Below are 13,417 nucleotides of genomic sequence, written 5' to 3' on the forward strand. Positions count from 1 at the left end.
ATTATTTAGTTAAATTGGAATTTTTGAATTTTTAATAATTTAAACTTTTTCTTGACTAATATATTAATTTAATTAAATATATATAGTATAATTATAAATGATAGTAAAATAAAAGAACCAAATAAATTAAATTAAGAAAAAATAAATCTCATAATTTATTTGATAGTACAAAACTCAAGTACAAATAAATAAGTTTTGTTGTCATAATATTTGCATATGGTTATTACATTCATAATCAAATCAAGGATTAATGCAATATCTCAATAAAAAAGTTAATGACAATCATAATTAAACCAATAATGAATGTCAAGAATCATATTGTGTTGATAAAGAAGGTTGTATCATTCATAATTAAACTAATAACAGAAATTTAAGACTTGTGTAATGGCCATCATCTTCAAAGATCAACTTCTTCGAACAAAAATGCAATCTTTGACCAATAAATGCATTTCGTCTCTATTATAAATAATTGATACACCTAGCAGCAAAACCTTTATGCAAGATGAAACAAACTTGTTTTAGACACACAAACTTACATATTTATTATCCATGTCAACACACCCTTCATATGTATATGTAGACTCATGTGCGTATAAAATAATTGATAAACCTACTGGTGAAGCTTCTATGCAAGATTAAACAAAACTAACTTGTTTTGATTATGTATATCAACTTACATATTTATTATTAATGTCAACATACCCCCTCATGTGTATATGTTCTCTCGACTTACAATTTTTTTTTCAATTCCAATATTCTTTGACTATCAAAGTGAATGGATACAATGACCTTTAAAAAGAGATTTTGAATAATAACAAAAGAATCAAAATTATTTCATTTTATTTTTATAATAAAAAAAATCCAATGTCTCAAAGAATTATACATTACAATGGAAACTAGATTATTGTTTCAACCCATCCACAAGGTAATAAGCTAGTTTTTTAATTATATTATTTATTTGATTTACATATAAATATGATTACAATTGTTATAGTTGATCTTGATTTCTAATATATTTCATATCCACTAGAATTGTGACTAACATAATTCAAATTAAATTTGAGTACTTTTTAAAATAAATATTTGTTGAATATTGATGAATAGATAATTTAATTGTTTAATTGAATAGAAATTATAATAAATTTAGCTTTTTATTAATTAATGTAAATGATTTTAAATAACCATAAAATCAAAAAATAACAAAATGAAATAAGTAAAAAATAAACCTTTTAATTCATTTGAAAGTACAATTATTTTTTAGCAAAAGTGGCAAGCCACTATAATTTTATATATTTAATAGTAGATAAAACAAAAACCTAATTCCGACAAGCATACCAACAAGAAAGAACCAAGATAGCTCAATGAAGTACAAAAGTTCTTACAAAACACCCCTAACTGACTCACTAGATCCCATTACATTTACAATAGATAGACCCCTTTTACAATTTCAATAAATAGAATCCCTTTCCAATTGCATAGAAAGATCCCCTTTACAATTTCAAGAGACAGACCCCCTTTACATTTTCAATATACAGATCCCTACACATTTGAACTATAGCCCTTAAGCCACTATCAGGACAAAAGGAATATTATACATAATTACACCAATAATTAATGTCAAGACCCATATAATGGTCATCTATCAAGGACCTTTGTTTCCATCGAAAATATATTCTTCGACTTATATATGCAACTAAACCCACTATTACCCATATTATGGCTCTTCTATAGTAATTAAAAATGTTACTTAAGCATGGAAACAAAGTGATTTGCTAATGTATGCACTTTATGGTAAACAAAAAAGCCCCCTTCTCTTTGATGCCTCTCTCACTGCATTATGGAGAGTTTTAATATCTTTGCTGCTAGCATTTGGAGGCATCTGTGTGGCGATGGCACCAGACCATACAGTTGCAGCAACCATTGTTTTGAATATGGTGATAATTGTTCCAATCTGGATAAAAATAATGATTCTTTGTTCCAAGAAAAACATCTTCAGAGAAGACGAAAACTACCTTTGGACTTTCGTAATACTTATCGTTGAAATCACAGTTTTCTTTTATTGGACGACTACTACATTTTTTATAGTTCTAATAGTGGTGATAGTGCAGCTTGGATTCCTCATTGGGCGGAATAAATACTTGCATTCAAAAAAAACCTCGAGAGATGATGGGCATTACATATACACAAGACCATACATATGTAATGTCCATCGCAAGTATCTCCTCCGCCTAATGAAAAATCCAAGCCGCACTATCACCACTATCAAAACTATCAAAAATGTAATATCGTCCAATAAAAGAAAAATGTGATCTCAACGACAACAAGTATTACGAAAGTCTAAAGGTAATTTTCATCTTCTCTTCAAGATGTATTTCCTGGAACATAGAATCATTACTCTTATCCAGATTGGAACAATTATCACCATATTCAAAACAATGGTTGCTGCAACTGTAAGGTCTGGTGCCACCACCACAAAAAATCCCCCTCCAAATGCTAGCAACAAAGATATTAAAAAGCTACATAATGTTAATGCATCACGAATAATTGTAAATTGCACGAAAACAACATAATATTCTGTGTTCCTTTGGGAGATTGAAATCTACATGAAAAGTTGTCGCTCCAATCAACCTTGCATTTACTGAAATAATTTGGGCTTTCCACGTTGATTTTTCAAGCCATCAATGAGTCATTACTTGTGTCGCATCTCTTTTGGAGTCCTCCACGCACCATTTATTTCTAGCAACCATATAATCTACCAAAAAAAAGCCACATCTTTTAAATCAAAAAGAATTTATTTCCATTCAAGATATCCATATAAACGAGGAAGACAGTAAAATTGGCTTTAAATGTAAATCATTTTATGTTTAAATTAAAGTAAATGCTTGGAAATTGATATTTCCTACACATAATTTTTAAAGGAAATGAACTTTTATAATCTCAATATAAGATGTTAACAATATTTGAATCTCTTAATTAAATTAAATTTAAATCTGAAACATTCATATGGAATCATTGGCGGTTTAATTTAGTGTCTAGTTCATTGCATGAGATTGGTGAAGTAGGTTAAGGTTTAAGAAGGGGCAATTTATTAATGTGAACCTTTATGTTTCAAATAATTAGTAGTCTATGAATGTCTATCTTATGATTTGTACTGACTTTTCATATCGAATTTTCACTAATATTTTCCTTTTTCTCACTGGTCAGTCTTAATTTTGCTGGGGTTTTTGGACAATTTTTATTAAAAAAAATCAGTCTTAATGTTTTCTATTAATGACATCGGTATTAGTTTGCTTTCAAACTCACGTCACAAAATATAGCCAGTTTTCAAGAGAACGAAATTACTGGAATGTAGTTACAACAGTCAAAAACATGCACTTTGATGTGGCTCTCTACAGAACAGCTCTTATGCCCTGTCTGTGCGTCTGCATCTGAATACATGCATTAAAATTGAGGGTTTTGAATCTAATCTCCTCCTTTTATGGTTTTGAAGATGACCATTCCCAGTTGAAAGAAAAAAACAAATTTTAACACAGAGGACAAAGGAGCAGAGAGAAAGGACGCTGTTCTGTTTGAGGAAAATGACTAGTTTTCATTGTTTTTCTACAACCCTGCTCCACGTGTCTCCAAACTCGCCAGAGGCTCAGATCTTTAACAACACTGACACTTCTTTTATGCTTGTGAAATTTTGATGTCTTGAAATTCTAATTTGTTGTAAGATCTAGTTTTAAGATCTAGTTTTAAATTCTAATTTTGATGTCTTTAAATTCTAATTTGTTGTGAAATCCTGTGTCCTATCACATGAAGTTCATCCTTAGTAACCTAAACAGTATTCAATATAACCACCACATACTTGCTCTCCTTGACATGTGTGTGAGAAAAGTGGTACATTGAATGGCTAAAGCTGTAGTAAATTCTACAACAAAAAAGTAATACTGCGTCAAAGTGACCCTAACAAATATCAGTATCAATATTAACTTTTAAGCATTGTAACATAAATTTGAAAATCAATTAAAAGGGATCTAGAAGTTACTCTGAACATTGGAACCGGTGACAATACAATGAAATCCAGATATATTATGCAGATTATAACCTAGGTCGTGTAATCTTAGAATAAAATACAAACATACTAAAGTTCACAGGATTTCAGTCAATGAAATAAATGTAAAATGTCTTTGGAATAAAACAGTACAGAAAATTTTTCATCAATCTTTCGGATTAAATTTTCCGATTCATCATAAAATGGATTGTGATTCACAAATTATAAACTTTTAACATAATTTCTTTCAAAATTTGTAACATGTATAAATATGTTATTTTCTCACTTACATATAATATCTTTACTTGTTCTATCTGAAAATTTTGCTGGCTCTATCACTGTGTCTAGTATATTTTTTTCCATTTTTTATTTCAACTATTTCTATCCGTAGTCCTAATTAGTTGCTGTTCAATATTAAAATCTAAATTAGCTTGGATGACTTAAGGGTAATATTTTGGGTAATGTAATATTTTTTTGTCATTAGAAACAGAAAGGTGTCTAGGGGATGGGGTTGTAGGGATTTTGATCGGTGTTTGATTTTGTATTCATGGTGTTTGGGGTTTTGTGGTAATGGGGGGTTTCAATCTTCTTCCAAATTGCAAGTTTCTGGCACTTTGGGTGCATGAGCAACTGTCAGAATCGTTTTGTGGGTGGGGCTCATGCCCTGAATATTTTTTGTGTTCAAGAAACTAAGCTTTAAGTGGATGGCATGCTACAGCGTACTCCTCATATTAGACGGTTTGGCTAGTGTCAGTGAATTGGAGCCTTCGATAGCTCTGAGGCCTTGCTCTTTTTTGGGACCTGAGCAAAGATTATCCCACTTTGGTGGCTTTCTAGTCATTCCACTCTTTCCATGGCGGTCTCTAGCCTAGACTATGGAGAAACTATTCTAATTACTACTGTTTTTTCTCCGACTGACCTCTGGGAGAAAACTCTGCTTTGGGCTCATATTAGGTATGTTTTGCCCTTTGCTCCTTATCTTCCTTGGGTTTTGCCTGGCGATTTTAATTTGACGCTAAGTTTGGAAAAGAAAAGAGGAGGCATGGCTCGGTTCGATCACTTTTCTGTTTTTTTGCGGCAGAATATGGACCTTCTCAATTTAGTTCACCTCAAACCGTTTAATGGGGTTTATACTTGAACTTAATAGACATTGTGGCGATGAAGCTATTCCTGAGGGTTTGTATAGATTTCTGGTCTTCATATTTTGGGTGGGAGATAGTTTGGTCATTAGTTCTAAGATCCTTGATTGGAGAGTTTTAGATCACTGGCCTAAATTAAATTTTCTGCCACTTCTTTTTCAGCTTTTTTACTGGGAAGGAATAAATCCCAGAAATGCTATGACTGACATTTAAAAAAACAAACAGAAATAAAAGCTTCAGCTTGACTATTCTGAAGCTTATGTGGGGACAGAGCTCTTGCGCACTATTTTGATTTATAACTTCAAAAATAATTGCTTGGATTTTACTATCGCATTTGTCATGGAAAAAAGGGCTCAAAAGGAAAGCAGGGGAATGCTTCAAAAACAAAGAAAGGTGCATTAAATTAACATAGTAGCAGGAACTATGCAAAATAAATGAATCACTTACTCCTTCGAAAAGGCGTTCGTCTGTGTCCATAATGTCCAGCGCTATGTCCAATGGCGTCTTGCCTCGGTTGTCAGCTTCATTGATCAGCCTCTTTGATATCACCAAGAACATAAGGTTTTTATGCGTCTCCCAATTTTGTCAAAAATTTGTACTGCATTTTCAATCACCAGGTGAAAACCATTTCTTCCCTTGTTGCCTCCAATTACTATGCAGTCTTTGGCATATTTTAATCTCTCTCTCACTAAATCATGTTGCCTTGTTTGACCGCTATATGAAGCGCTGATTGGTGATTGCTGTCCACTGTATAACAGGAAGACGTCTTTCTCTAAAATAATTTTTGCAATATGTGATATTCCTTTAAGACAGGCAGCATAATCTAGGGGTACGGTGTTCTGCGTAAATAGTCAGCTTGTTTAAGAAGGTCCGGCTTAGCAGCGATGAGCTTCTTAAGCACTTCTGCACAATTAGAAAGATACCCATTATAAAGGAGATACAAAGATACCCATTATAAAGGAGATAGCGTTTCTAGGATTCTATAAAAATTAAATGATGCTTTAAGGATACCTTTGCACCGCACAGTGCACAAGCGTTTGGCCATCTGTCCTCCAGTAGTGCTGTAGAAGTGTTAAAGGCAAAAGTTCTGCAACGATTTTCTCATGACCTTCCTCAACAGCTTTGAACAACGCAGTTTCACCGACAACATTGGCGATATTTGGCAGATCAGTTTCAGCGGCATCACTGATGATATTTTGTGGGTCAGCTTCACCGGCATCAGTGATTTCACCGCATCATTGATGATATTTTGCAGATCGGTATCACCAGCATCATTGACAATACTATGCGGATCTATCGCATCAACAAAACTAAAAAGAACGTAACCTTAATCAGGGGAAAAAAAAACCAGAAATCATAAGTTTTATTATTAAAATTTCAAGAAAAGAGTGAAAATGTTTTTTTTCCTGTTACTTACTCTTTAGTGTCAAACCTGCCTCACGCCTGAAAACATGCATAATTTACCATCCAACAGTTTTGCAATTGCTAGAATTGCTGAAAAGCAATTTAGTGATTACTGAAATGGCTGAAAACATTCCTTACACCTGTAAACCAAAAATAATTAAACTCTCTTTATTCGGCTATTTATTTTCTTTGTTTTATTAGGCGGAACTACAAAGAAATCCGTCCAGCCATAAATGCTCTACCCTTAAGTATATCTAACTGAATGCATAATCTTCTGAATGCATTGATTCCATCTGCCTCCTTTAGACAAATTATGAAAATCTGAAAAATTGGGCCGACGACCATAGGCAAAAATAAATCAGGGCTACGAACAAGAGGAACAGGAATGGTATCAATCATTTAGGCAATATATTACCTCTAATACTGGTTGCCTGTCAGTAACAAAACCTTAGGCTACCAGTAAGTCCTTGGTAATTATATAGGTTTCGACTGCAATGGGGTATGACTTCAGGCCCCTAAAAGAGTCATAAAGCAAGCAATTTAAAAAATCCAGAGTCAGGTACATATTTTAGTTGATACACATCTTACATGATAACAATCATCTCCACAGCAGATACCTCTTGGTAGTGCTTCCATTGCAACCAAATAAGCTTCTTAATGCCTCTGTGAAGCTTTCTGCACTGTTCACTCCATTAGAATTCTGAACAAATGAAACCAGCCCTAGGGTATAATCTCCATTATTTTTAACCATATTTTCAAGTTGAAACATACAAATTGAAAATAATAAGATAAAAATTAAAAGAGATTGTTCACTTGAAAGTTCGTCTGCAAACCACCCCTCCTACTCTGGATCACATGTTTAAAACAAATGGGTAAATAGACTGAGCCGTGGACACACTGATTGATAGCGCTTTATACACACAATGGATGTTACCCTATATTGCTACAAAGGACACACTTCCATCTGTCCAACAGCAAATAGCACTTGTAACATTCGTAAGTGAAAATTTTAATTCTCAAGTTAAAGGATTGAAGTTGGTATATCATATTAACATAGGTCAATTTCGAGATCAAACATGTCTACTTTTATACATTGCGATCCAATACAATTTGATGACGAGGTACCTAAATAAAAAAAACAACCATCATGTTATTCTATGAGGAAAAAAAATATACAACTGTGAAGAAAGGGTTTACCCTTATTTAAGGCTAAAAATTGATTGGTGTTATATGAATTTTTATTTCCTGTTGCTAAATCCAGTTCACTTAGAGCAATAACTCTGAATCACAATATCAGTTCACATCATGCGTGGCCCATTTTAAGGCTGAAAACATTCTGAAGAATCGATGCACTTACATCAAGATATTTATAACTGACAGAAGATTTCTCGGTAGTGAACTCATATGATTAAACGCAATTTTAGTATTTTCTAGATTCTTCAATTTGAACATCAAGAGAAAACCAATTATTGAAATATGTAATGACTTTTTCTCAAAAAAGGGTCAATTTTGAATTAATGAATGTATGGCATAATACAAGACACCTGAATCTATACTCCATAGTCTAGAATTGGAAGAGGCAGAGAAGAGTTTCAAGATATTATAATAAACCTAATCAAAATTCTGCTAATCATCGTCAGAGGACAGTGCCTAAAATTGATCAAATTAAATGGCAACTGTATACCTTGAGAAAAAATGTTTACATAAAAATATCAGAACTACCATCACTGTTTTAAACTACCTTGATAGATAAAGAAATAAAAACTATATCTTAATATCATCAGTGTTAATGAAGTTCCAGCAAGAACTAATAATTCTTAACAATGAATGGCTTGATTTACTTATATAACCAATGGAATTTAATGTAAAGAGGGGATAAAATTACGATGCGAATGTGCCAAGATTCAAGAGAATAGGCCTTTATTATTAGCTAGTTTATTCTAGTTAGGTTTTGTATTTGACTACTATGACTGGCCTTTCAACTTCATAGTTTGACAGCCCAGGTCTTGTTCAGAGGGTTACCATATTGAGTTGTTTTGCTTGTTTAAAATGTTTGTAGTTAATCCCATTGTACTGTACCACCAGTCTTGCAATAAGTCAAAACAAAAATGAATTAGCACTTCATAGTGAAAGTTGCGGGTTAAAATGTAACGATTTAGCAGTACTCAAGGTCCAAGCAGGTTTGAACAATATGATCAGTCAGAGAAGCATAAAGAGAAACAAAATATTGAATAATTAGACAATCAAATCAATCAAATTTCAAAAGAATACCTGATAGGATACATGTACTCATCTAGTGTTTAAATGAGTTCCACGACTTCACAGTTTATTTTCCTATTTCTAAGGTATTTGCATCCTAGATGTGAAACATAATCATCCAAGTATTTCAAACTTTTAATCTAGAGAGAAGACAGTGAAAACCTAGGTTGAATTTGCATAACACCAAGTTAGATAAAAAGTAATAAACCATCCTAGATGTGAAACATAATCATCCAAGTATTTCAAACTTTTAACCTAGAGAGAAGACACAGAAAACCTAGGTTGAATTTGCCTAACACCAAGTTAGATAAGAAGCAATAAACCATCCCCATAATGCCAAAAAAAACTTGAATGCTATGTACACACTAATAAAGTTAAATATTTTTTCTGCAAACATGTAAGTGAGTAGTTAAGATGAAGAGTTGCATTTATAGCAACTTTACATATATAAGATAAGAGCTTACTAGGATAGTTTAAACATACTTTGTAAAAGTATTCTGAAGCATTTGACCATTCAATAATCATCATCTCTTCCTTGTACCAGATGACACAGTTTTAGGGGTCGAGACATGAAGAAAAGGAAAGGCCTTACAATTTTTTTTGATATCAATTCTACACTCAAAGGACCATCATCAAACTGAGCTACATATGCATACCCTTCTGTCTGAAACCTTTCTACTATGCATGCAGCAGCATAAATCTCCTCTCCAAACTCCCTAAGAATGTTGAAAATTAAGTGTTTTGTTAACAAGTATCATCATTGTAAAATAAAAACTCTATTAAAATATAAATAACTTGTTAGGACAAAAAAAAAAAAAAGGATTTTGTGCCTTCACCGAGAACAGTGTGGTGAAATAGTACAATAGTTCCAGTAACTGTTGTCAATGTATCTTTAACGCTGAGTCTCTCCAATCAATAGAAGATAAGAATTTGATTTATCATCAGCTAGAATAGTAAACGTGGGCTTCAAAAACTGCATATCGCAAACATGAAATTAATGCAATTACTAATGCCATTTATTTTCAGACAAGGATTTGATAATGTTGCTGACATATGGTTTAAGAAAATGTATCTCAATACCTATTACATTCTTATATTTATATCATAAAATTGTATGTTTAACATTTCTATTCTCCTCAATTCAGGTGCATTAGTAAGCTGCAATATTGATGTTATTGGATGTTTGTTGTTGAGGTTTTGATTTGACAACTTTGTTGACCACAATGTGTTCAAATGCAAATTCACATTAGCACACCTTTTGATTATTTGGTTGTCATTGTTACCTTGACCTCCTATTGATGTGACCATACAGGTCATCCCACTAGGAGTGAAGAACATGGACTTACCCAATTTCCTTGTACCAGAATAAGAGACTGAGCCCCTAGAAAAGAGGCATCCTTTTGATTTTTTTTTGATCTTGAGAATCATTTTAAGTCTCCTTGATGGTGATTCTTCAGCAGCTAAATCATGTTTTAAATTAGATTTAATAGAGGACTTTTTTAAGATCATTTAATAAAAATATTTCAGTTAATGTAGTTGTGGATCCACTCTGATTACTCAATTATATTATTTCCTTTGATATCTGAAGTCCCACCTCCATGGGGAGCTATGGGTTTATTCCATGCATCCATATTGACAACAAACTGAGATACTTCTTGGTGCAGATTAATAAAATTTTCTAGAGAAGCCTTGGTATCTTTAGGTTTTCCTGAGAAACAGAGTTCAGCAAGTTCTCCGCATTGTATTCAGAAAGGTTTCAGCAATCTCTTCACAAACATTTTTCAGGAAATAGACATTAAGTGCACAAATTATCACTACAATCTACAGATATATTTTCCACATGAGATAAAGTCAACAAAAAGGAAACAGTGTCTTAGTATTTAAATATGGAATTCTCTTAGAAGGTATCCAATTTATTTGATAGAAAACTGTGGTTACACAAATCTGGCCATCTAGAAATGTAAATGAAGAAATCCACGTCTTCTATACTATTCAGGGAGCTCCTCACACTTTAAAAATAAAGTTCCTATGGAACCATATCAATTTTTTAATTTAATATCCTAGGGTGATTAACATTTGTTATTTTATTTTCTTTTAACCTGACTACAGAGATATTACTGCTGTGAATAATAAAACTATTATTAACCTATAGGTTTTGTTTAATGTGAACATGTCTGTCCACATTTTGTGTCAAACCTGTCTCACGCCTGAAAACATGCATAATTCACCGTCCAACAGTTTTGCAATTGCCAGAATTGCTGAAAAACAATTTAGTGATTACTGAAAGGACTGAAAACATTCCTTACACCTGTAAAACAAAAAAAATTAAAGTCTCTTTATTCGGCTATTTATGTTCTTTGTTTTATTCGGCGGAACTACAAAGAAATCCGTCCACCCGTAAATGCTCTACCCTTAAGTATAGATAATTGAATGCATAATTTTCTGAATGCATTGATTCCATCCACCTCCTTTAGACAAATTATTTCCTTGTTAATTATATAGGTTTCTACTGCAATGGGGTATGACTTAAGGCCCATAAAAGAGTCATAAAGCAAGCAATATAAAAAATTCAAAGACTGGTACATATTTTAGTTGATACACACCTTAGATTGACAATCATCTCCATAGCAGATACCTCCTCTAGTGCTTCCATTGCAACCAAATAAACTTCCTAATGCCTCCGTGAAGCTTTCTGCACTATTCACTGCATTAGAATTCTGAACAAATTAAAGCAGCCCTAGGGTCTAATCTCCAGTATTTTTAACCATATTTTCAAGTTGAAACATACAAATTGAAAATAATAAAATAAAAATTAAAAGAGATTGTTCACTTGAAAGTTTGTCTGCAAACGACCCCTCTCCTACTCTGGATCACCTGTTTAAAACAAATGGGTAAATAGACTGAGCCATGGATACACTGATTGGTAGCTCTTTATACACACAATGGATGTTACCCTACATTGCTACAAAGGACACACTTCTGTCTGTCCAACAGGAAAAATTTTAATTAAATCGACAAAACTAAAAAGACGTAACCTTAATCAGGGAGAAAAAACTAGAAATCATAAGTTATATTATTAAAATTTCAAGAAAAGAGTGTAGATGTTTTTTTCCTGTAACTTACTCTTTAGGTTTCAGTTTGTGCTTTTTGTGAGAATGTTCTTCATCCGCCTGTCTATTACAACGTCTGCACAGAAGAACGAGAATTCAGAGCCCTAAAACTCTGCAAGACATGCACGCAATAAAAGAAGAAAAGAAATATGAAAATTTTCAGGGAACGACATTTGTTACCCTCGAGCAGGAACCATGCAATCGATGAATACAGTTACAACTTGCAACAAAAGGTTTTCTGAATGCAACTTGCAACAAAGGGCGTGTGTCGCACATATTACGCTTAAAATTATCCACTGAATGCAACTCAAACGGCGACATATAAATTTGAGATTTCTTTGTACTCGCAAATCTCCTGACAGGGATAATTTTAAGCGTAATATTTGTGATTTGACAAGAAAACCATCATTCCATTCCTTTAATATACGTTACATCTTTTGGAGAAGCCTATTATTCCTTTCCTTTTATAATATTCAATGAAGGTTATACGTTACATCATTTCTGCATGTCTGCTCACACCAAACGCGTGATGGTTTTTAATGTATTTTGGTAACTCTATAACCACCATCACTGCCTTCATGTTCTGCTAAGTGCTAAATATGTGCAAGTTACACAAAACGTGACAGGCTGGTCTTCGCGGGCTTTCCTTTGCGAAATTGTGAGGCTTGTTGGGCTTTTTTTTTTTTCTTAATGAATTTTGATATCCGCTACATCTATTCTTTACTGTATATAAAGATAGTTTTGTATGTAGCCTATATTTATATGGCTTTTAACCTATATTTATATGGTAGTAGTACCCACTCATTATAGGATGAAATTTGGTTCAAATTTCAGCATAGAGACTAGAGACTAGAGACTAGCAAAATTATATTTTAATAAATTTATGTAAATTACATTAAGATATCAATTTAAATATAATTGTTAAAATAAATTATTATTAAAAAATATTACTTAATTTTATTTACATGACAATTATATAATATCATTATTCGGTTTTTTAAATCTTCTTCACAATGGATTCTTTTTATTTTACTATTATCATTTTATCTATTGTTACTCAAAGTTCTAACATATCATGTGCTTGAACCCAAAACACACCACCATAATAGTCACTAATAATTGAAATGTAATAGAGAATAATTTAGAAAGAGAAGTAGGTGGTGGGTTTACCTATTACTCTTTCAATACCTATATGATAATAAAGAAAAAGATCAATCAATTACTTTGTTTTAAAAAAATTTACGACTTTCTAGATGCTTAATTATGCAAACATGTTCCCAATATTTGCAAAGTCAATAGTTATGATTTTAAATTTGGGGTCAAAATGGATATACCATAGCTCTAGGCACCATAGTACTAACATTTTGGGCTGAAAATATGGTTAGTGAGCAAAGGACTATGCCGAGCTTCAAGAAATGACCATGGGTTGAGCATAATAAAAAATGAGGGTTAAACACAAAAATGAGCCC

The 13,417-nt window shown here is 32.6% G+C and overlaps 1 long non-coding RNA gene across 6 annotated transcripts; it reads right to left on the reverse strand.

Moving 5' to 3' along the window:
• Positions 1-1,210: 1,210 nt before the first annotated feature.
• On the reverse strand, positions 1,211-12,508 carry LOC131066099 (uncharacterized). 6 transcript variants are annotated; one of them, XR_009359450.1, is made up of 8 exons: positions 12,129-12,508; positions 11,962-12,024; positions 11,669-11,712; positions 9,322-11,542; positions 6,593-6,719; positions 6,187-6,501; positions 5,623-6,078; positions 1,211-2,752 (listed from the first exon to the last, which is right to left on the reverse strand). It is a non-coding gene; the product is annotated as an uncharacterized LOC131066099 (long non-coding RNA). The 6 variants fall into 6 exon arrangements; XR_009359447.1 differs by having other exon boundaries at positions 6,187-6,719; positions 9,322-9,554; positions 9,675-11,542; positions 12,129-12,507; XR_009359446.1 differs by having other exon boundaries at positions 6,187-6,485; positions 12,129-12,507.
• Positions 12,509-13,417: the final 909 nt, after the last annotated feature.

This window comes from Cryptomeria japonica, chromosome 11 (assembly GCF_030272615.1).
Source record: "Cryptomeria japonica chromosome 11, Sugi_1.0, whole genome shotgun sequence".
NCBI lineage: Eukaryota > Viridiplantae > Streptophyta > Pinopsida > Cupressales > Cupressaceae > Cryptomeria > Cryptomeria japonica.